Consider the following 22,851-nt stretch of genomic DNA (forward strand, 5'->3'; position numbering starts at 1 on the left):
TGCCTTCCAGTAGGGGAGTGGTGAAGTAGATTGTGGTTTATATACCAGATGGAATGTGTCACACCACTAATGTAATCTTGTTGCAGCACATTCACAGACATGGACAGATGCTTCCTGATCCAGTTGAGTAAAAACATACTGAACGACATAAATATGGTATCATTTCATTCTTAATATTTGAGAATGTGTACGGGTATATGTCCATATATTCATGCTTATATATATGTGCCCATGCCCATCAACAATGGCTATCTCTGAGCAGTGGGATGGTGACTGCTTCCAACAGAAAGCCCACTGGTCCCTTACCCTTGTGACATCAGAATACCCTTGGTATTATTGCACTTAGACTTCCTAAGTCTGTCCACCATCCCTGTGTTAATGATCTCCTGTTTCTGGACTTATAGACCTCGGTAGTCTTTTGGTCGCTCCTCTCAACTGCTGCCTGCTCTGTGTTCCTGGCTCTTCCACCTCTGCCCTACAGAATCCCATTTCTCCCCCATCAACCCCAGCCAAGCCCCTCATGCCTCTGGGGTGTAGTTCTTCAGCAGTCCTTCATCATGCTGTCCTTCATTTTCTGGCTGTTATTCTTTGCCAAGCCTAGCGTCTTTGGGACTCAACTTCTTTGCCCCTTCCTGGCACATGTACTCGGCTTGCTGCTGTATCTCCTGCAGCACCCACAGAGAGGCCATACCATCTGTTTGGCTTTTGCTCATCCCTGATGTGTTTCTTCTCTCTCCCAATTTTATCTCCACTGCCCCCATGCCTTTGCCTGCTCACATGGCAGGGCCTGTCACTCATTCCTGGAGAAAGTCCAGGGCAGTGGGGTTGAGTGACAGTGAGCTCGTCTTCCATGTGGGAGGACTGGCCAAGATCCAGGCAGCTTTGCTGATGACCCTGCCCTGCCATTCTTTATTAAGCAGGACTTGTGCTTGGCATGGATGACATTGTCTTTCCACAGAGAAGTAGGCTTAACATGTGCATGGAAAATGGCGTCAATGGTGGCTAGAACAGTGGGATTTAGAAAAAAAGAAAGTTTCAGAAACCAACAATAATTCAATGCTGTACTTTGAAGTCAGTATCCAAACTCTCTCTCTTTCTCATTTAGGATCTCTGTAGTTTGTCCATACAGCCCTGAGATATTATTGGAAAGAAGGTGCCAGAATCACTGATACTCTTATGTAGGTATACCTGAGTTTTAATACTGATTCTATTACATATTACCTGAAAATCATGGGCAAGTGGCTTAGCCTTTATGGTCTTCAGTTTCTTCACTTGATAAAAGGAGGCTTACTACTACTAATAATGACAATGGCTATTTATTGTGTATTTACTATAAGCCAACTACCATGCAAAACCCTTAAATTTAATCCTCCTAAAAATGATATGGTAGATACTATTAATTTCCATTTTATAGGTTGGGAAAAGGAAATTTTAAGGATGTTATATATTCAAATTCACACTGTTTATAAGGCATGGAGCCAGTAATTGAACCCAGTCAGCCAACTATGACTCTATGCTTGAAGTCCACGTTATTTACTTCTCCCAATGAACCGGTGTAGGTGAAGCACCTCTTTCAATGTCTCTCACATACTAAATGCTCAAAACTGCCCCTCCTAGGGGCATCCTGGGTCAAGCTTTGGAGTCAGGGGTTCTTCTTTTCATGGACATTTCAGGACTTTACAACTAAAACCAGGAAGCAGGCTGGCTGCCCGTCTCATATCTGACGCTCTAGGCTGAATCTTTCATTCCCTTTGTGACAGTGAAGAATGAAACTCTAATTTATGATCTCCCACTCTCTTTATGGAGCCTGTGTTCCTATACCTCATCAATCATTGTCACTTTGAATTTTGCAGTGTCTTATAAAATCAACCTATGTTGATCCACCCATTGGTTTAAAGCTTCTGCAATGAAGATCTGTCTCTATCTTGTCTGTCTGAAATGGACTTTATACCACATAGAATCTCCAACAACAAACCCTCAATAACAGCAATGAGGACAACAATCATATCAGCCACCACCACCATGATTAGTGTTATCCCAGATCCCACCTGTATTAGTCTGTTTTCACCCTGTTATAAAGAACTTACCGAAACTAGGTAATTTATAAGGAAATGAGGTTTAATTGACTCACAGTTCCCTATGGCAGGGGAGGCCTCAGGAAACTTACAATCATGGCAGAAGGTGAAGGGGAAGCAAGGCATGTCTTACATGGCAGCAGGAGAGTCAGTACAAAGTGGGAAGTGCCACACTCTTGCAAACAATTAGTTCTTATGAGAACTCACTAACACAAGAACAGCAAAGGGGAAGTCTGTCCCCATGATTCAATCACATCCCACCAGGCCCCTCCTCCAACACATGGAGATTACAATTTGAGATGAGATTTGGGTGAAGACACAGCCAAACCCTATCACCATCATACTGGGTACCCACTGTTTCATGTGCTATGTGCTGAGCTCAGAGGTCTCAAACTAGAATTCCTGCTGGGCTAGGCAGGACCGTAAATGAAGAGTCAGGCAATGTGGGCTACAGTGAGCCAGAGCCTGTGGCCTCACCAAGGAGGAGGCTGTTACTTAGCTTTGGCTGAATGTTGCCATGCTAGACTGCAATCTTAGTTTTGTCAGATCTTTACATTTCTTAAAAGAAATTGTAAATATGGATTTTTATGTGCAATTTCCCAATGTAAAAATGTTGGCAAAGAGTTCACATTAAAAAAATCCTTATCTGTGGGATGTGTACCATTTTCTTTTACAGCCTCTCATCTAGCTCTTGCAGGCCACTGAGTGAACATCATACAATGATCACAGCTTAAGCCATGATCATGGATAGTGGATATAATGAAGGGTTTTATGTCCTAGAGGTCTCTAAAGGGCTATTGCAAGGCCACTGCCACTTTAAGGGGCAGCCCAGGACTCCAAAGAGGACATCAATGTAACTATGCTAATTGCAGTGGCTTGCACGCCAATCCCAGGCTCCCATTCTGGCTTCCACATTTTTGTTTCCTTGGCTTTAACACTCTTTGCTCTCTACTTGGCCTGATCTCCTACCAGCTGACCACAAGTTTGACCTGGCTTTCCTTTTGGCTCTGGTGCCCTCCATCTCCTTCTTTAAAAGGAACTGAGCTGCCCACCCACACTGAAGATCTGCTAGAGGTGAAGCTTTCCCCACCTAGACTTCTCTCTTGATACCTGTGCTGTTCCTTCTACAGGGCCAGCTTTCCATCTATTCCATTGGGAGTCTTGGAAGTAGAAGCCAACACAGATCCTAGTCATGTAGTACAGTCTCTATGAGTTTCTGTCATCCTGAAGAATTCATATGTTGGGGTCCTAACCCCCCCAGTACCTCAAAATATAACTGTGTTTGAATATAGACTCATTAAAGAGGTGATTACATTAAAATGAGGTCATTAGGGTGTCTTCTAATACAATGTGACTGGTGTTCTTATAAGAGGAAGAGGTTAGGACACAGACACACACAGAAGAAAGAGCATATGAGGATACAGGGAGAAGGTGGCCATCTGCAGACAAGGAGGGAGGCCTCAGAAGGAACCAATCCTAAGGACAGCTTGATTCCAGACTTCTAGCTTCCAGAACCCTGAGGAAAGTTCTACTGGTACTTTGTTATGGCAGCCTTAGCAAACTAATGCAGACCCTGAGCAAACATCTCAGCCTAGTGTTTCTTGGTTCCCCATGGTCATCACTACATGCAGCCTGACCTCACCATTACAGTGACCCATATCATGCACTTAACCGTTTGGTTTAGAATGGGAGTGTGGGCACAGATAACTCCTGGTCTGTTTGGGGTCCTACCCTGGGACTGAGGTGAACACAGAGGGATTGTTAGGTATTAGAGACATGCATAACTGGGGAGAGTTTATGACAGTGGAGTTAAAGGGAGAATCCAAGCTTACTCAAGAGGGGAGGCAAGGTTATGTTCTGATGGAAAAGTCTCACCAGAAAGCTGTGGGGTTGGGGGAGGTTTAGACTCTGGTTCACGGATAGGTTGGAGTAGGTGGTTTAGGATCAAAGCTGTGAATAATGAGAGGATATTAGAGCCCTATTTTTGTATCAACTTAAAGGGCCTGGGCAAGGCCAACTTAAATCTCTGGTCTGTGATACTTGATTATATCATCTTGGTTGATTTTCTGTCAGATGGAACCTGTGTATTGAAGTGTCCAGTATGAAGAACATTTGTAGCTTCTCAACATCCTCCCACATCTTCATCTTGTTATTTTGCATTGAATCTGGAACTCTTACACATATCGACCAGCACCGAAGTAAGCAAAGCAAAAACATATTAGTTGATACTTGTGAAATTCATATTTTCCAGGAAAGGAAAAAACCACCGTGACATATTATTTTAACATCAGAGAATTTCCAACAAATAAAGGCCTCTCTTCTTCCTGGCAAAGTTATTGAAGTCACTAAAGGCTGCCAGCCTATGGCCACGTGGCACAATTAGCAGACCATGGCTCCTTGGCTTTGCCAAGCTTGGCAGAAGTGGTGTCCTGTGACATGTGAGGTCTGTCCTGCTGGGCAGCTTCCCCACTGATCTCGTCTTGGCTCCAGGAACTGGGAGGGATGGAATCTCAGCCTTACAGAGCCTGCAAGTGTCAGGCTTGCATTTCCAGCAGCTGACAATTCTTGTTTTTGACAAGTTAAACGGTCTTCTTGGTGTATTGGTGGTTCACTGCAAATCATTAATGCAAGTTTGTCTGGAATAGAAAGTTCACGACATTGATTTGTTGAAATGAGGTAATAGAAATGCCAGATTGTCGGATGGGTGAGTCTCTTTAGGGCCAGCAAAAATGCTCACCCTGGGCTCAAGAAAGGGAGAATATTGAACTATGCTAAGTGGGAACTTCCCCCCACCCCCCACCGGCCCCCGCCCCCCGCCACCCAACCTCAAAGGCAATCAGTGGCAGCTGAATCTGGACCAGCACACTCCTTCACTGAGACCTCAATTATTCATTCCTCCAACATTTATTGGCCACTTACTATGTGGCAGGGACTATTCTAGATGCTGGGGATATAGCAATGAATAATTAACATGGTCATTTTTCTTGTGGCTCTTTCATTCTGGTTGTGGGAAGGCAATGGATACATGATATATACCATAAAGAACATTAAATAGGTTAATGAGATAGAGAAGGTGGTGGAGGGCTGTCTTAGGGCTGGTTAGGAAAGGACATTAATTCCAAGGAGGTGACATTGAAGCTGAGACCTGAATCATGAGGAAGAAGCAGCCCATGAAGATCTAGGAAAAGAGCAACTAGTGCCAATGGAAGAGCAGCACAAACACCCTGAAACTTGCCCTAGTTGTGTTTGGGGGAAGAGCAGTGCGCCTGGAGCAATGTGAGCAAAGGATCGAGTGGAAGGAGCTGAGGTCAGCAGAAAGTCTGCTCAGGTGGCGCCTTATGGGCAAAGTAAGAAATTTAGATTTTATTCTAATTGCCTCTTTCAACCAACACCAATAAGGCACTGGGTTTAGAAAAGCAATGTTAATGATAACCTCATGGAGCCAGATGAATGTCCTTGTTGGTCACATGTCCCAGGTGTACATCAGGTTCACACTAGAGAGTGGCCAAATCAGTGTGCACACCCAGGCCTGTCTGCCTCCAGAGCGTGTGCCTTCCCAGCCCCTCTCTGACTTCCTTCCTACCTGATACTGAAGATGGGTTGTGTATTACAGGGGACATGGTTCTGGAGGCACCATGTGGCATCCACTACCTGTGACCACATAACACTCTGAGACTCAGCATCTTCATCCCACAAAAAGGCTTCAGATAAAGCTCAGCATAAAGCTCTCATCTGGGCATTACATGGGAGGAAAGATTTTATAGCCCAGCGGTAACACGGTGAGAGAGGATGTATTAGGGTTCTCTAGAGAAACAGAACCAATAGGGTATATCTATCTATATCTATATATCTATATCTATCTATAGACTGTGTCTCCACTCAAATCTCTTCTCAAATTGTAATCCCCATGTGTTGGAAGAGGGGCCTGGTGGGGTGTGATTAAATCATGGGGACAGACTTCCCCTTTTCTGTTCTTGTGATGGTGACTTCTCATGAGATCTGATTGTTTGCAAGTGTGTGGCACTTCCCACTTCATGCTCTCTCTCCTGCTGCCACGTAAGACATGCCTTGCTTCCTCTTCACCATCTGCCATGATTGTAAGTTTTTATATGGAGATTCATTATAGGAGCTGCCTCACATGTTTATGGAGGCCAAGAAGTCCCATGATCTGCCATCTGCAAGCTGGAGAACCAGAAAAGTCAGTGATGTAATTCAGTGTGGGTCCAAATGCCTGAGGACCAGGAGCTACTGGTGTGATTTCCATTCTGAGACTAGAGACCCCAAACCCAGGAGATCTGACATCTGAAGCAGGAGAAGATGGATGTCCCAGCTCAAGAAGGGAGAGGGAGGGCTCACCTTTCCTTTGATTTTTTTTCCTATCTGAGTCCCCTAAGTGGATTAGATGACAGCTGCCCACATTGGTGGGCACACAATCTGCCCACATTGGGTAGATCTTTTTCACTCAGTCTATGAATTCAAGCACTATTCTCTTCCAGAAATACCCTCACAGACACACCCAGATGTGTTGCATCAGCCATGTGGGTATCCCTTAGCCCAGTCAAGTTGACACATAAAATTTACACCACAGTGGATTTCATCATAGTTCCAAAATAACTGAAGTGCATTTTACGAGGAATAGTAAATCTTACCTATTTTCATTGGGGACAGAACAAGACAACAGGTTCCTTTAAGCAGAAGTTCTTGACTGGTGTCCATACACCTCTCAGGGATCCACAAAGGCAATCGTTGGGTACATAAGCTATTTTCCACATATCAAAAATGTCTAATGGAGCCACTTCAGCAGATTGGCAGAATCTATCTACTAAAGCCAAATATGCATGTGTCCCAGGGCCCAGCAATTCCTCTACTAGGTATGGATACTAGGTACAGAAATTCTTACATATATTCCCCAAGAGATATGTTCAAAATGTTCAAAGTAGTGCACTTGGAAATAGACAACACAGGGAAATTACCCAAATGCCCATCAACAGTAGAACTGATAGATGTAGTATATTTATATAGTAGAATATGAACTAAGCACTGAGAATGAATGATCTTTAGCTATGTGTAACGTGGATCTTAGCTGATGCTGAGTGCAAGTAGCTAGACACAAAGAATATATACTGTAAGAATAATTTACACAAAGTCCCAAGACCGGGAAACCTACACTATACTGTTGGAAATCAGGATGGGCTTATCCTTGTGGGAGCATGGTGTTTAGTGACTGATAGGGAAGTTGAGGGTGCTGGTAATCCAAGGTGCTGATGATGGTCTGTTTCTTGATCTGGGTGCTGGTTATGTGGGTATGTTTGGTTTGTGAGGACGAATTGAGCAATACATTTTTTGGTATGCGTGCTTTCTGTAGTTTATTACGTAATACTTCAACTAAAGTTTTAAAAATGTGGAAAATTTAAAAATGGGAATTATGCTGTGGCTATTGGTGATTTTTACTGCAAACGCAATTAAATGTAACTATTCATAATATATGATGGGAGAGGAAGTTAATCATTGCTGGAAAAACTGTTTGTAATGCTTTTAAAATGTGGGCTCAACCCAGGGCAGAGAATTATGAAAAATGTTCCTGGGGAACGCACTTGTAAAAAGTTTCAGGGCCAGTAGGCTAAACTTTTAAAACAAATTGTCTCCCTTGTAGTGTGTTTGTTACCAAGGGTTTCCAGAGACATTTTGTGGCATTTTCATGAAAGATATAAGAGAATGTTATCATTCCAGGATGACTTAGATTTAGACCTTGCAAGACACAGGGAGGTGAGTTAATGCTTGCTTCCTGCGGACATTTTTAGATTGGCTTATTATGAGTTTCCTGTTCAGTGCAAATGAGGTGAGAGGCCCTAGTTAACCTGGGCTTTTCCCCTTTGCCACATCCAGAGAACTGCAGGTGGCCAGCTTTGTTTTCCAAGGCTCAGATACGACGTCCAGTCAATCAATAAGCAAGACCTCGGGAAAGAGGAAGAATGGTTTGCTTGATTGAAAGTGAGTTTGTCATGTGTATCAATAAGACAAAGTGCTTATGGTCTTCTAGTACTAGGCTTTACTCTCCTCTTGGCAACCAGACAACCTTCCACCATCTGCTAGCCACTTTTTGCCACCATCTTCCAGTCACCAGCCAATCCAGTCTCCTACCTGCTGTGTGCCTCTGTGGGGGGAGTCAGGGAGTCCTCATCACTAATCTAATTCATCTCGATTTTTACAGAAACTTTGCCAGAGCAGGGTTTGCTGCAGTTGGTGGTAAGGAAGTGAGAAACTGCTACCACTTATTACCTTGCTCCATTAAATTAGTTCATGAATTAGTTCAGACAATGACTTCAATCTGGGTGCCTGGAGGAGCTGAGGGTCAGCTGTCTCACCTGGAAGGACTTGGAAACCCACGTTCTAGACAGCAGGTGGAAGGGCCAGCAGCTAGAAGAAAGCTGTCTTCAGCAGGAGTTGTGTGACAGTGAGAACAGCTCAACAAGAGCCATGGCCTTGGACCCCAAGACTCAGCCAGAGATGCAAGGTGGTGGGATGCCCTACCCAGCAGCCATTCTCATTCTTCCTCTTGAGTGTCCACTTCTCCTCTTGGCCCAGGTGGTAAATCTGGATTAATTTAAGCCAAACTTAGGAGTCCAGTTCTTCTTGACAATGACTGATTTAAGGAGGAGAATTTATCCCAAATCTAGCCAAGCAGAAGAGAGGGGAAATATACTGAGGGGTGTCTGGTAAATGTTTCTTCTTCTTTGTCATGCCTTGATGTGACTTCTGAAATGCTTGCAGCCATGCTGTAACTAAGAAGGCAGCAGGCCTGGAGATAAGCCGATGTGTTTAGGTTGCTGAGGGGAAGATGGTAAGGGCCTGGATCCCTGAGGCCACTAGAGAGCCTTTGAAGTAAGTAATACCAGACTGAATTTCCATTATGGGAGCTAATACATTTTCTTTATCATTTAAGCCAGTTGAATTTGAGTATTTGGTTACTTGCAGCCTAAACCTCCCTAGTTAATCTGAAGCTTCATCCCAATTTTTCCCATCTGCATACACATATTGTCAATTTCCAGCTAGAAAATCTTACTTGGATATATCCTGTAAGGCATTATTTTTCAGCCTAAAACATTTAAAATTTAACTACTTGTTTTTTCCTCAAATATACCTCTCAAATTTTTACTGGAAATAATTAGAAATCTTTGACTTACCTGACTTTCAATCAGTTAATGCACCCTACACATACACAAAATTATACAATTTTAACAAGCATACAAAAATTTAAATCTTTTATGAATGCTCTCTGTATGGCAGGCCTTGTGCTAGGAACTTTTATGTAGATTTATATAAACTATTGCAAATTCTTAAAACAATACAGCAGAATAGATAATTTTATCTCCATTATGTATCTTAGGAAAATAAAGCTAGAGCTGTTAGGTAACTGCCCAAAGTCACACAGCTTGTCTTGGCTGAAAGGAGACTGGAATGTAGTACAGACATTCCCCCTTTGGGTGTTCCTCTTGTCTGGCCACCTCTTCCTGCAGACCTGTCTTTCATCTATATTTATGTTTCCTCTCCCACTATCAGTTTTCAGGTTTAGTCCTAAGTGTTTCGTGCCTGGACTATTGCAGTGGAAAAACCTTCTGGACTCTCTTGCCCTCAAACCTTAGCTGCACATTACTGCATTGACTTCCCCAAGATTTGGCTCATTCCACTTTCCCACGTTAACATCTTCAGTGATTTATCATCAACTGTAGCAGCAGTAACAGTGGCAGGCAGGTAATATAAATATGTGAAGTCTGTTGAAGACACTAGGCTCTAAACTGCTTATGTGGGGACCAAATGCCTCTTGAAACACCGGGCACTTTAAGTAATAAAGCGTAAGTTGGCTACTAGTTTGTAACCAAGTGCCCTGAAGACAAAATTCATTATTTTTCTCATAGTATTCAAGGTTATCTAAAACTGAATCCCAAACTAATATCTCCCTCTTATCTCTTAGTCACCACCTCTCTGAAGCCTCTCATTTAGATACAAGGCTGAGTCCCTCCATTCTCTAGATGGACTTGACTGCTATGCTCTTTCTCATGCCTTTGTCCCAGGAATTTTGTCCATTCATTCCTACCTACTCCTCAATGGTCACAACCCAGCTCCAGTCCCTCTTCCTTGACAAAGCAATTCTGGGATCTCATAGAAGGGACTCTCAGGTGTGCAAGAGGCCTGCAAAGCCTGCAGGCCAGGCTCCTAGATGATCCTTGCTGGGCATTTGCTGGGCCTGAGTTTGAACGCTTAGGTCACTACTCCCTAAGACAGCTTCTGCCACTACTGGGCTTCACTGGCTGTTCAAAGACCTGCTGTCAGTTAGCCAAATGTTATTACCCTAATGTCTACCTTTTGACGCCAGGTGTGACAAGTCTACTTTTTCCTTTAAAATATTGAAAGAGCAATTGTATGTCTTCCATCTGTTCAGAATCTTCCGTATTCAAAACTCTCTCAAAGAGATAATTTTAGACAGACATATGAAGAGCTTCAGAAACAAATTAATGAATTTATGACAGGTTTTTATGTAGTACTGAATACATTAAAGGAGAATTACCAAATGCTTGCTTTGGGAGGGGATGCCAAACTGGAGCTTGTAGGCAGCTTGGGTCCTTTCTCTGAAGGAATCGTGTTCACTGTTTGACTACCTATGAAAAGTTGGAAGAACATCTTCAGCCTTTCAGGAGGAGAGAAAATGCTTAGTTCATTGACTATTTATTTATTTACTTCTTATTTTCTTTGAGACAGAGTCTTGCTCTGTGGCCCAGGCTGGAGTGCAATGGCACGATCTTGGCTCACTGCAACCTCTGCCTCCTGGGTTCAAGCAATTCTCCTGCCTCAGCCTCCTAAGTAGCTGGGATTACAGGCACCTACCATGCCTGGCTAATTTTTGTATTTTTGGTAGAGATGGGGTTTCACCATGTTGGCCGGGCTGGTCTCAACCTCCCGACCTCAAGTGATCCACCCGCTGTGGCCTCCCAGAGTGCTGGGATTACAGTCATGAGCCACCATCCCCAGCCATGGCTTTAGTATTAGCTCTTCCCCTCTATAAACCCACTCCCTTCTACTTCAGGAACAAGGTTGATGCAGCCGTTGATTTTAAAGATGTGTCCATTGTTGCATTTTATAAATATGAACAAACAGAAATACTCAGTTCATAATAATTTCTCCTTGAAATATTAATATGTTTGCAATTTCAGATAGACTTACTGGAATTTACAAGATCTACAATATAACAAAAAATGTTGCAGTAAGCCCAAAATAAATTGCATCTAAAGGACTTTGTTGAACTTGTTTATTCTTCCAATTGAATTGGCATAGATTTGGTGTATTGTATTACTGATTTTCTATTTGTAAAGGATTATGAGTTATATAGAATACATATTTTTAAACTGGGAAGAAACCCTCTAAATCTCTCTCATATCTTGCCTGTATTCTACAAGAGGATCAGATGCAGTGTTTGACTGTCCAAGTACATTCTAAAGCTCTCTAAGGAAGCATTTGGCTTTGAGCAATGAACAGGTGATCAGACCAAAGGGGACAAAAGTGAAGAGAAACACAAAAGTGGTATGGATTCACCATGCAGGAGCCATCCTTTGAAAAGCCTTCCCTGCACAGTGATAATATGTGTGTGTGTGCGCGTGTGTGTGTGTGCTTGCACACACCTGTGTATGTGTATGAGGTGTTGGTATGGGGTGGAGTTGGGGACTTGAGAGTGGGGTAGAGATTTTTCTGAAACTTCTGTCTGAGGGAACTGGAAAACTGTTTTCCTGATAGCATATTTAATCTAAATTTGTTAGGAAGCAGCCACAGTGAATTTTGGTATATTCATCCATCTCTCTACTGAATTTCCACAGCATTAATCATCTGTGGCACTTCCTTGGAAGTAACCTCCCCACTCCTTGTGATGCGGTGAGCTGTGTGTCATTGTGGGCTGCCTCACTGGGCTTCCCATGGCTGTCCATCAGCTGCCCAGGTAGAAGCCAAACCCCTCAGAGGGAGGGGCTATGGTCCCGGCCCAAGTGTCCCTCATAAATCTTCACAGAGTGACAGCAGAGCATAGGTGTCCATAAGCATTTGTTGTCAGATCCACAGAGAACAGAAAGAACCCTGAATAAAATGGAAGAATTGCCAGGTGGGCTCCTCAAGTTAAATCAGGCTATTACCAATGTCATCACATCTCAGGGTTAAGGGGCTTTAAAGACCATCTGTTTGAAAAGTCTCCCCCCATTTAACTGAAAAATGTTTCCCTATGGCTTCTACCAGTTAGTCTGCAAAGAACAAAGGTTTCTATTTCTTAGACAGCCATTATGTTTCATCTCATACATGTAACATGGGTAATGAGTATGTGTGAGTATGTGTGAGCACTTGGGCATGTGTGTGTGCCTGGTGGGCACATTATCTTACCTGTAGTAAACAGTTGTAATAATGGACCATGCCAATTAGAAGGTCTACAAGTAATAAAAATTTTTACATTATAAATTTACTGTATAATTCATACATTTGAAAGAAGACTACAAAAAATAAGTAGATGTGGTTTTGCATTTAGTTAAGGTGAGATTTAGTTGTGATTTTTATTTGCATTTTCTCTTTCTCATATCTACTGGTATGAATTAAAATTATGGGCTTTTAAATAAAACTTTTTTAAATCTCAAAAATAATCTCACTGTTATCCTGAATTGATGATAGTATGTGGAACCCTGGCAAAGATTATTAAAGCAGATGGAACTCTGGCAGAAGAAGGTTCTATTCTTTGGAGACCCCATCCCAGGAAAGGCCTCAGGCCAGGCGGTAATTTCTATTTCATGTCTCTTGTCTTCACCTTCTGGGGACTCCCACGCAATCCAGCACCCCATCTGGACACCGAGATCCATAAGGATAGTTTATTGCCAGGCCTCTGCTGAGCTAGAAACATTCTTCAGACAGTGCTCAATTCTCCAAAAGACATCCAGAGTCTGCACATTTCAGCCTTGATTTCTGCATCAGATGTGAGCTGGGGCAAGAAAGGCAGTGAATTAAAAAGGAGCTATAACTTGCTCATCAGTGATAAGGAAGAGGAGGGCCTACTTCCCCTTCATTGGCCATTAGTTAAAAAGAGTAAGTTTTTTTTTTCTAAATACTTTTTTATGTACTCCAGTTTTACAAAAATGAGCATACAGTCATATTCCTTTATTCACTCTTCTACTAAGCATCTATTGAAATATTTACAGTGAGCTAGGTGCTGTGCTAGGGTAAACAATGGGTAAAAAGTGCTTGCCTGCGGGGAGTTTATCATCTGTTGGAGCAGTTTATTTTATTGAATAACTACTATGTGCCTGGCATTGCACCAAGTATTTTACTGACATGATCTCATTTAATCCTCATCATAATTTCATAGCATGGGAGTAATCATCCCCATTTAATAGATGAAGATTTTGAGGCTCAGAGAATATAAGCAACTTTACTAAAAGCTATTAAGTCGCAGGGACAGGGTTGGAGCCTGTGGTAAATAGTTTTTCCAGTTACCCATGTTTAATGCCCCTTCCCTGTTTTGTTGACTTTGGGTGTGGGTCCGTGGCCAACTTTGACTAGTGAGAGGAGAGTGGAAGGGATGTCTTTTCTGAACAGAAGCTTGAAGATCAGTACACAGTTTGCCTTGTTCTCCGCTGTGATGACAATTCCAGGCGGAGGCTGCCCAGGTAACCTGAGTCCCAGAGTGAAGAAGACATAGAGTACAGATACAGCCCACCCATAGCAGGCATGCGGAGGGCGTGAAAAATCAACTGTTGCTGTTGTAAGTCACTGAAACTCTGGGGTTATGTTTTCTGCAGCCTGGCTGTCCGACTGGTGCAGAACCTTTAAGCCATTATACCAGAATGCCTTCTTTTATATTATTTCTATAATTAGAAGTGAAAAGAAACAGTTGGAATTGGAGAAAACATTAATCTGGGCCAGATTTTTTGTTCTAAAAATGTTTACATGAATGATGATTTTTTTTCTTCTGCCTTATCTGCCACCCTTCTTCCACTGTTAAAATCTTCTATATCCATGAGGATGACTGTTTACAGGACTCATCCTGCCCCTTGCTGTTTTAATGACTTGGTGTATACCTCTTCCTGCAATGCTTATAGCTGAATTCAGTTCCACAAGCACTTATTGAGCATCTTTTGGAATGTCTATTATCCCGCCTCTTCAAAGTCCCAAACTCCTACCCACTCCGTGCAGCCATCCTGATGACCCCATACCTATATGATCTCTCTCGCTCTACCCTAGACTCTAATACCATTATTTGCCACACATTATATGTTCCCTTAAACTGTTTACTATCATTTTTGATTGGAATAAAATTCAAATAACACAAAATTCACCATTTAAAAGTGGACAATTCAGTGATTTTTAGTATATTTACAATGTTGTGCAACCATCACTATTTAATGCCCCAAACTTTTCATTACTCACAAAGAAACTTCATTATCTACGAAGTAAGCACTCCATATTCTTTCCTCTCGGCAGGCCTTGGCATCCACTAATCTGTTTATTTTTCCTTTATGGATTTATCTCTTCTGGACATTTCACATAAATAGAATTGTGCAGTATGTTGACTTTTGCATCTAGCTTCTTTTACTTAGGATATTTTCAAAGTTTGTCCAGTTGTGGCATGGATCACTATGTCACTTTTTTATGGTTGAATAACATTCCATTATTTAGATATACCACAATTTGTTAATCTATTCATCAGTTGATGGACATTTGGATTGTTTCCATATTTAGCTTTTGTGAATAGTGCTGTTGTGGGTGTGCAAGGTTTTGTGTGGATATATGTTCTCATTTCTCTTGAGGATATACCTAGGAGTAGAATTGTTGAGTCATGTGGTAACTTTATCTATGGTAACTTTATCTTTTTAAGTTTCTTTTTTTTGTTTGTTTTCTCTAAGACGCTGTGGGCTTCTAGCAGAAAGTTTTCCAACTCTGTCTGTGCTGCTGCAGTACATACATTCATTCCTTTGACAAATGTGAGTCAAGGGCCTATTTTGTGCCTGGTACTCCTCTGGGCATTTCTGCCAAATTGATTTTCATAGAATCCTAGCCTGTGATCTGAGAGGTCATTTGGTCCCTTTTCCCATCCAGTAGAAGAGTCCTATATCCAAATCCTGTGGTCTTCGTATCAACTTTCATCCTCAAACCATAGAGCGTAGCTCCTTAAATGTAATTTTGGTTGCATTTTGTGACTACAGAAACAATATATACTTATTGTGCAAAACTTCAAAGTATAAGAACATATTAAAAAAGAAGCAAAAATTATCTATAATTCTATAACCCACCACTAACATATTGCTAAATTTCCTTTCAGAGTTTTTGTCTGTCCAATAATGTAATTCATGTAATGGGGATCATCCTGTATTCAGATACCTCTTGTGCATGGCTTCAAACCCTCTCATCATCATCCCATATTATGAAAGCTTCCACCAGTTTCCCACAGGCGTCAGCCAACAGCACCTCACCTTGGGCAAGACCATTGTACCTCTTGCTTCTCTGACCTAATGGTGTCAGTGTGATGTGTCTAAGGGATCTGCTCAAAATGTGCAATCTAAACCTTTGACCAAAGATAAGTGATATTCTGTTCCTTGGGCTTCTCAGAAAGAGATGGAACAATCAGTTTCTCCCAATAGTGGTCAATGGTGTGATACATCTTTCGATTTTCTCTCTCTCCTCCTCTGTTCAGTCCTCCTATTCCTCCCTTGCTTCCTGGAATCATCATCCCCAATAAATGACCCACACATCAAAGTTTGTTGCAGATGTTACTTTGGGGGTGGGGGAGAAACACGGACTAAGGTATTGTATATGCAATTTCAGACACAGATTTAAACATTATGCCATGAGTTTAGAATATACACACAAATACATATATATGTATGTATACGTATTTATAAATTTAAATAGTATGTGAATTGCTGTATAAGTGTATATAAATTTATATTCTTGTATATGTAAATTCAAATATGTATTTTAGGTATAAATATTTTTATATATAATACATTGGCATTCATCCCTCTTCCCTTCTATGATCTCCTATATCAGAGATGCTGGAAGCCTAGGACACCATTTCCCACAATCCTTTGCCAGCAGGCGTCTAATTTAGACTCTGCTGCTCATAAATGAATGGATGGCAGAAAGAAGCAGAAGGTAGTATTGTTTCTCTAGCACTGGTGGGCGAGTGTGTGGGCTTTACATATGGTGAATGTAAATTTTTTGCAGTGGCTTCCTTAGATTCACATGCAGTTGTAAGGAATAATATAGAGAAATATTGTATACATTTTACATAGTTCCTCACAACAGTAATATTTTACAAGATAGTCATATGGTATTACAACTGAGATGCTGACATTGATACAATTCACTTATCCTATTCAGAATTCCTTGGTTTTACTTGTACTCGTGTGTGTGTGTGTGTGTGTGTGTGTGTGTATTTAGTTATATACAATTTATTCACATTTTTACTGGGATATAATTCACAAAATATAAAATTCACTAATTCAGAGTTCAATGGTTTTTAGTATATTCACAAAATTATCCAGCTTTCACTACTATCTAACTCTAGAACGTTTTCATTACCTCAAAGGGAAACTCTACCCTTAGCAGTCACTCTCTATCTCTCCCTCTAGCCCTAGGTAACCAGTAATCTACTTTCTTTCTCTAAGGATTTGCGTATTGTGGACACTTCATATAAACAGAATGATATAACATGTAGTCTTTTGCAATTGGCTTCTTTCCCTTAGTATAATGTTTTCAAGGTTCATCCATGTTGTAGCATGTTTCAGTACCTCATTCTTCTTTATTGTAGATAATATTTTATGGTATGGACACTTTATCCATTCATCGGATGATGACATTTGAGTTGTTTTCACTTTGGTAGTATTATAGATATGCTGCTATAAAAACTGGAAACTTGATGTGCAAGTTTTTATGTGGACATATGTTTTCATTTCACTTCTGTATATACCTATGAGTGCCATTGTTTGTCATATGGTAACTCTATGTTAACATTAAATAACTTTTAAACTGTTTTCCAGAGTGGTAGCACCGTTTTACATTCTTACTAGCAATGTTTGAGGGTTCCAGTTTTTCTACAACCTGGCCAAAATTTGTAATCATCTGTCTTTTTGATAGTTCTATATATATTTTTATCAAATGTATAGGTTCATGTGTCCACCACCATAGTCAAGATACTGAACAGTTTCATTAACACAAGGATCCCTCGTGTTACTTTTTTTTTTTTTTTTTTTTTTTTTTTGAGACAGAGTCTCGCTCTGTCGCCCAGCCTGGAGCGCAGTGGTGCGATCTCGGCTCACTGCAAGCTGCACCTCCCAGGTTCACGCCATTCTCCTGCCTCAGCCTCCCAAGTAGCTGGGACTACAGGCGCCTGCCACAACACCCAGCTAATTTTTTTGTATTTTTTAAGTAGAGACGAGGTTTCACCGTGTTAGCCAGGATGGTCTTGATTTCCTGACTTAGTGATCCGCCCACCTCGGCCTCCCAAGTGCTGGGATTACAGGCATGAGCCACGGCGCCCGGCCATGTTGCCCTTTTAAAACTGCACCCACCTCCCTTCCACATCCTCCCAACCCCTTACCAACTCCAGGAACCACTAATCTTTTCTCCATTTCTAAAATTTTGTCATTTCAAAAATGGAATCACAGGTAGTAATCAAAGGCTACTTAGTATATAAACAGAAAAATATATTAAGTAACCTTTGGGGATTGACTTTTTTCGAACTATTGATACATACAACATGGATGATGTCCTGTGGATATACTACAATTTGTTAAATTGTTTAAGCATTTATTCACTGAAGGACATCTGGGCTGTATCCAGTTTTTGGCTATTATAGCTGCTATAAACACTTATGTGCAGGTTTTTGAGTGAGCATAAGTCTAAATTTCTCCAGCATAAATGCCCAAGAATGCAATTAGTGGGTGGTTGTATGGCTATTGGAGGTTGAGTTTATAAAAATTGCCAAACTATTTTCCATTTTCCATTCTGGCCATTTGGGTATGAGTACTGTAGTTTCTCTGCATCCTCACCAGCATTTGTTGTTGTCACTCTGTTGTTTATTTTTTAATCTTTGCTTATTGTATCTTTCTCTATGCAAACTTTCAAAAATTTACCTTTTTAAAAAAGTCCTCTTTTTTATTTATAGCGGTGATCTTCATGCTATGGTTAGGAAAGTCTTTTTCACTATCATATTATAAAAACTATTTCTTATATTTTCTTCCAGTATTTTTATAGACAGGCAATGCAGGATGGAGTAGATCAGAATGGCTGGAGTCTGTCTGCAGTGAGATCTGCTCTGTTTAAGTCTTGGCTCCATCACTTGCTACTGTGCCCACTTTTAGCTGACATGTATCTCTATACTTTCCCTGTATATCTCCTCTCCTGATATCTCCTCTCCTTCAACTGTTTCTTAGGTAATGTTTTTTCATCCTGGTCAACCTCTGCTGGAAATTCTCCAGTATGACAATGTCTATCTCAGCTTGACATACCCAGATCTGAGCACTCCATTCCAGATAAATTTTGACAGTGCAGAGAAAGTGGGTCTTAACTTGCACTGTTCTGCACACTGTTAATGTTAGCAAAGATTGCAGTGACTTTTGGAGGTGACCATGTTAACTCCCTGGCCATTAGGAAACTTCTGAAAGCAAAACATCATCATTTTCACATGAACTGCTATTAAAGCAAGTCTCTTCCATCTCACATTTCTGCAGGCAATTTGATGATTTTTATCTGTTCCTCCAGTAGTTCCTTTGATTAATGTATAGTGGCCCTATTTGTTCCTAATAATGCTTTTCGTCTTAAAGTCTATTTTGTCTTATAAAAATGTTGCGATATTAGAATATTTTTGCTAAGGTATTTCTTGAATATCTTTTGCCTTTATTTTCTATTTTCAGTATTATTTTGTTTTAGGGGTGTCTCATATATAGTATATACCTTGATTTTTTAAAATCTTTTTTTTATTATACTCTAAGTTTTAGGGTACATGTGCACAATTATTTGATAATCTGAATGTGAATAGGTGAGCTTATTTATATTTGTTGAAAACCTAATATAATTGGACTTACTTATGCCATCTATTTTGTACTTTTATTCACCTTTCCTGTTTTCTGTTTTTAAGTTCCTATTCTGTTTTCTTCTGTTTGAGGTTATAGATTGTTTCCAGTTTTTAAGTACTTATCTTTAACAATTTTAACATTCCTTCATAACTTTTTTAAAGCCTATATTTATTTAATGTCTTTGTCCTATTCCATACTGTATTTCTTCTGTTCTTTTTTATAATCTTAGGACAGATCTTTATATTTTTCTAATTAAAATTAATCTCATTAGTTTCAGTTCATCCTGATGGCCTGTTGAGTGATCAAGAGGTCCCAATCCAGTGCTGAGGGATTCTCCTGCTGTTTTGTGCCATCCTAACTTTTATTATGCCTGAGTCTATCCAAGTAATTAATTTTAAAAATATGTAATAGAGCTAGGTTCAGGATCCTTTGTTTTCTATTTAGGAACTCCATGCCTTGGGGCTGGAGGGTGGAGAGTCGAACATAAAAATCTACTTTTCTAAACTGCTTGAATTATTTCTGACCATGACCAGCTTTCTTTTTCTTGACTATTACAAAACAATTTCATCACTTTCCCCCCAAAGTTCCTATCACTTCCACTCCATCATTCAAGCCAGGCTGTTGATTAAAATTAATTGAGGTAAAGCTGCTCCTGTGGTGGCTTCTTCAGTCTTCTGAGTGATGAAATTGTCAATGATGCGAGGCAGGAATCCATCAGATTCTCATCAAGTGAGACTGCCGGCCGATGTGTAGATAAGAGTCCTGTAGCTGTGATGGGGTGGGGGTGGGGAGAGTAAGAGGACACAAAAAGACACTTGCATGTGGCGTGGCGTGGTAGACTAGTGACAACTGGGAGGCAGTAAACCTGGGCTCTTGCATCATACTTTAGTAATTGAAAATGCCACACATTTGAACACATACAGATGCTAGACCATTATTTAGTTACCTTGGAGATTTTCCCTTAGTTTGTCACCTACGCACTTCTTAACCCCTTGCAATCTGTTTTGTCTTCTTGCTTCTATCAAATCTATTTCTTCCTTCTTGCTTCTATCGAAACTATTTTCTTTTCCTTGACCAGAACCCCAGAGCCTGTTTACTGTTCTAATTCTAGGAACCTGTCTTTTCTATTCGGCACCACCGACCCTCTGCTTTCTTAATGAAATTCTTTCCTTTTTCCATTTCTCTGTCGTTGTCTTCTCATGTTGCTCCCCTACCCACTTCCTTTGCTGATGTTTCTTGTTCCTTCCCCTTTTCCTTGAATGTGTGCCCCACTCCACCCAGACACAGCCACAGCTTCCTGCTGGATGTCTTCTTTCTGTTCCTTAAAAGTTAACATGCCCTGCATTGAATTCTTTACATTGTTCCTAAGAGGAGTTCATCCTTGATTTCATTCTTTCTCTTAATGGAACATCATTTCCCCAGGGACATTGGCTGAAGATCCTGAGTCCTAGAATGGAATGCTGAGCTATATCCAAGCATACTGCAGTTTAATAAGTGTGTACTGAGTACATTTGGCGGTGCTGGGTTATAGGCTTTTTCATCGAGGAGCTCATTGTCTAGAGGATTAGAATGAGAACACCACATAGCCAAGGCTGCAGCAAACAGGTACACATGCTCTGGTAGCCCAGAGTAGGGAGGGAGGGGAAGATGATGAATATTCATGAAGGACCTGCTAGGTGCCAGTTTTTGCACTAGGCTCTCCATATATATCATCTCAGTGGAAGCTTATGACCCTCTGCGGTAGATATTACAGCCAAGGAACGGTAAGCTCAATGGGGTCAAGGTCAAATGACTGCATAATAAATGCTGGAACCAGGATTCAAAGTTGAATCTGTTATTTTTCCAGAGCACTACATTGCCCCCCAGGCTGTTACAAAAGAGGGTACATGTGTGTTAATCATTTAAGGATGAACTTTTCTTGGTAGTTAATATGCAGAAGAGAATTCCTGGCACAGGGAATAGAATATAAAAAAGCATAAAGAGTATGCGTTAGAGTTTTAGGTAGAAAGAAGGAATAAAAGAGGAGGAGGAAGTTTAGGGAGAAAGATGATGCATTAGGCTTTAGACATGTTGAGTTCCAGGCATTTATAGGCTACCCACATTGTCAGTTCAGTGAATAGTTGGAAATATGAGTTTGAGAAAGTGATAGGTCCCACAGAATGAGAGAAAATACTTGGAAATCATACATCCAACAAGGGGTTAATATCTAAAATAGATAAGGAACTCAAACAATTCAATAATAAGAAAACAACCCAATTAAAAAAATGGGCAAAGGACCTGAACAGACATTTCTCAAAAGAAAACATACAAATGGACAACCAGTACATGAAAAGGGCTCATCATCAGAAATCATTACGGAAATTCTAATGAAAATCACAATAAGAGATCACCTCACACCTGTTAGAATATCTTTTATTAAATAAAATGAAAGATAATAAATGTCAGACAGGATTCAGCGAAAAGGGGACCATACATTGTTGGTAGGAATGTAAATCAGTACAACCATAATGAAAAATGGTATGCAGGTTCCACACAAAACTAAAAAGAGAATTACTATATGACTTAGTAATCCCACTTCTGGATATATATCCAAAGGAACTGAAATCAATATGTTGAAGGGATATCTCTACTCCCCTGTTTATTGCAGCATTATTTACCGAGGTATGGAAGCAACCTAAGTGTCCATCAGTGGATGAATCTATAAAGAAAATGTTATACATTTTAGACACATTACATGCATTTACATACATTGTACACAATGGAATGCTATTTAGCCTTAAAAGGGGGAAATTCTGTCATTTTTTTTTTACAACATGGATGAATCTGGAGAACATTATGTTAAGTGAAATAAGCCAGGCGTAGAAAGACAAATACAGCATGATCTCACTTATAAGTAGAATCTAATACAGTTGAACTCATAGAAGTGAAGAGTAGGGCAATGGTTACCAGGGGCAAGGAGGGCAAAGGGAGTTGTTGATCAAAGGGTACAAAGTTTCAGCTAGATCAGAGGAATATGTTTTGAGATCTGCTGCACAGCAGGGTGACTATAGTCAATAATAATGCATTATAAATTTCAAAATAACTAAGAGGGCAAATTTCAAAAGTCACATCATAAAAATGAAAGGTAAATGGGGAGACGCATAAGCTAACTAGCTTGATGTAATCATGCCACACTTGTAGACATGTATCAAAACATCACATTTTAGCCTATAAATTTATACAACTATGATTTGTTAATTAAAAAGAGATAGGAAACTAGAAATTTAAATCTGCATGTTTTCAGTGTCAATGTAAGGGATTGGAGTTGTGGAGGTGGTAAAATTATCTAGGTAGACTGTATTGTGCCAAAAAAAAAAAAAATGAGCAAGATGTTACCAAGGACCAGGAGATTGAGAGGGAGCTTCCAGAGAGAGGGAAGCAGGAGAGAGCAGATGATGAAAACCAGAGAAGAATTTCAAGAAGGTCAAGATCAACAACAGGGTTTCCAAAGAGATAATTTGGGGTCAGGACTAAAAATGACAATTGAATCAGGCAACTAGGAGGTCACTGGAGAATTTGTTGAGAACAGTTTTAATTTAGAGGTGAGGAATGGAATGCAAGTTTCAAGGGGTTAGGAGATGTGCAGGGGGTAAAGAGCAGAGAAAAAAAGTCATGGTGGTTGATCTCTATGGTAGTATCTT

The 22,851-nt window shown here is 40.6% G+C and overlaps 1 pseudogene; it reads left to right on the forward strand.

Annotated features, from left to right (window-relative positions):
• The first annotated feature begins 8,552 nt into the window (after positions 1-8,552).
• On the forward strand, positions 8,553-11,373 carry LOC101139754 (structural maintenance of chromosomes protein 4-like; annotated as a pseudogene).
• The last annotated feature ends 11,478 nt before the right edge of the window (positions 11,374-22,851 follow it).

The sequence above is a fragment of the Gorilla gorilla genome, chromosome 11 (assembly GCF_029281585.2).
Source record: "Gorilla gorilla gorilla isolate KB3781 chromosome 11, NHGRI_mGorGor1-v2.1_pri, whole genome shotgun sequence".
In the NCBI taxonomy this organism is placed as follows: Eukaryota; Metazoa; Chordata; class Mammalia; order Primates; family Hominidae; genus Gorilla; species Gorilla gorilla.